This window comes from Anneissia japonica, unplaced genomic scaffold (genome assembly GCF_011630105.1).
Source record: "Anneissia japonica isolate Jap-2015-1 unplaced genomic scaffold, ASM1163010v1 scaffold287986_len575832_cov185, whole genome shotgun sequence".
NCBI classification, from domain to species: Eukaryota; Metazoa; Echinodermata; class Crinoidea; order Comatulida; family Comatulidae; genus Anneissia; species Anneissia japonica.
In genome coordinates this window covers 282,679-285,736 of record NW_022692348.1, presented here as the reverse complement: position 1 = coordinate 285,736, position 3,058 = coordinate 282,679, and positions in this window count along the sequence as shown.

The following is a 3,058-nucleotide window of genomic DNA, read 5'->3' as shown; positions in this document are numbered from 1 at the left end:
TTAGATGGGTATTCATTCGAGGGAGGCTTTTATTCAAAGCAGGGCGTTTATTCGAATAAATATGGCATGAAGAATAGTTTATTTGGATATACACTTTTATATCAGCAGCACTCAGCTGCGTAGTTGCATCCAATTAGAAAAAGAAAATTAACAATTATGCAAATAAGTTAGTCTTTCACAGAAATATACGAATTAATATAAATTACAGTAAAAAAAAGAAAGTGATTAAAAATAAAGGAAACCAACATACAAGATAAAATTGTAAACTGTATTACGAAAACAGCGCCCACTGGAGGCCAGAAATTGCAAATTATATTTTATTTTAATATATTTTTAATAATTAGTGGATGGATTTGCACCATTAGGAGTGGGGAAACGGGGTGTCGCCAGGATTTTCCCGACGGGATGGGGGAGGCAAGGCAGATCCCTGACAGAGGGGCCGATGTCCCCAACAAAAGCAAAGTGGGCGTGGTCGGGTGCCGCTCAAAATGTTTCGAAAGTGGTCCAGGGGCAAACCTCCGAAAAATATGACAATTTAGGGGTTTAAAAGGCTTATTTAATCGCACGTCCCTCCAAAAATTACTCGTGCTCCCTCAGGCGCCCCCAAGGGGGTCAAGTTGTTAAAATCACCTTATTGCGAGTTAGCTTCCCCCTAACCTCGCCTTCGCTTCGCGATCACACCCCGCTAAATTGTATTAAGAAAATAATTGTTGTATTATATTGTTGATATAATTGTTGGTAAGATTTTTAAGGTATGAAAGTGCAATTTCCGGCCAGTCAGAGGTCTATATTCTCAACATTTTCGCACCTCATCCCCACCAGGTCGGAGCTGAAGTTGTGACCTCTCACGCACCCATGGTGTAGATCATGGGGGAAGGGGAACACGCCCCACATTTTGTAAGGGGAAGGGTTGGTCTTCATTTTTCGTGAGTCACGAAGATGCCTGAAAATTGTTGAATTAAACTGCATAAATGACCCAGGTTTTAGCGAAAGAGCTCTGTACAGCCAGAGTACATCTTATTTTATAGCAAGATATCGGTATCTCTGCCCACAAACATCTGAATTACAGTACCTATAATACACGGCTCGGGTGTACGTGCCTTTAATATTATTTGAGAAGTAAGAGGAGAAACGTGCAAAGTTAAGATTGGTTTTCGGCATTTGAAGTAGGTAAAGTAAAGTACATCAAAGACAATTTAGTTTTATTTTCTATGGTACATCAAAGCGATTAATTAGATCGATGTGATAAATTTTATTATATAAAGAGTGTCATATCCGGCAATCTAGAGGTACAAATTTCACCACCTCAGCCCCAACTTTGGTGGGGCTGAGATGGGTGTGGACTCACGGTTGTGAAGTAGGCCTGTAAAGTAAATACATCAAAGACAATAATTTTATGTTATATTTTCTATGGTACCGTACATCACACATATTAATTAGATCTCTGTGGTTGCTGAAGACAGTTGATAAAGATCATGAGAATTTGTTGGCGCTTTATTTTTACCAATTATAATGGTGATGTGATGATGATGAATTTTACTATTAAGAAATTTCAAGCTAGAGGTACCGGTAGTATTTCGTCAAATTTTCTCACCATGCTGGGAGTAGTATCGTGGTTTTGAGGTAGGTCAAGTAAATTATATACATCAAATATTTTTTTTTTTAAAGTTTTATTTTCTATGGTACATAACTCATATTAATTGGATCTCTGTGGTTGCCGAAAATCCATGATTAAAAAAGATAGTGAAAATTTGCTGGTGCTTCATTTAGACTAAGTAATAATTGTGTGATGAGATAAGTTTTACTAAATGAAAGTGTAATTTCTGGTCATCTAAAGGTACTACTTCCTCAAATTTTCTCACCTCAACCATAGTTTTGAAATGGGTAGAGTCAATTTAAGTGTTGGGTGATCAATACAAATTTTACAAATTGGAATTATAATATACAAATAATAACCGGAGTATATTCTTAAGTCTAAAAGTGAAATATCGGGTCTTAGGGATGCAATTCTTAAAAAATCTTCTGGTCAGCGCTCCACATTATTTCTCTTATTCTCGTTTAAAAATTAAGAATGTTTTATCTGTATTTGCTTTTTCTGTGTATAATTTAAATTTTAATAACATTGATAAATGCAGTGAAAAATTAAAGATTCAAGATTCAAGATTTCATTTATTGTCCAAAAATGGAAATACTAGGCGGCAAATATTTCATTGCAAGGTTACAAAATATAAAACATATACAAATACATATAACATACAGAATCCGAAACACCACGTGGTTGAAAGTACTGTACCGCGTTACGGTACATGTATGTGTTAATTTGCCGCAAGTCTATTTTTTAAGCAAATTTCGGAGAGCGTCACCAGCGTCGGTTTATGTCGAAAAACTTGTTGTTTAATAACTGCAAGAGGTCCGACTGTCATATTTCGTTGGAACGCAATCCTATTCCAAGAAGTACTGCCACGAAGGGGCGGCCCGCTTTGTGTGAAAATAAAAGTTGATTACATATAGGCCTAATTATATTTCTTAATGATACTGACATTTACTTTCATGCAGTTTTTCAGCCTTAATGTTTAAAATGTTCTTATGTTAGCGAATTCATGGGCCCCAACACGTTTTCTCCCCCGGGCCCCACGACTCGTCGTGTTACGCCACTGATCCTTTCTCTATAGGGTTTGTGAACAAGTTGGAATTTAAGTTTATACGTATCAGAGAAACGGAAATTATAAGTTTCCATGAAGAGTCTGGGGTGGAGGGTCTTTCATGAGTGTTATTATTCGTTATAGAAGAAATGCAATCTGATATTTTACTTTGTTTAACCACATCTTCATCTAAAATGCCTTTACTTGTGGACATATTCCTCTTTATAAAGCCTACGATAGTCTTCAACATAATAGTCATCACATTGCTAATCGTCGTCATTATCATCATTATCATCAAATTATACAATATTCAATGCACAAAATACAAAAATATTAAGGCAACTGTAGAATTTGTCGTAAAAACTAATTTCGTCGATTTTTCCACACAAATGCACGTGTTTACGTACATTTAAGCT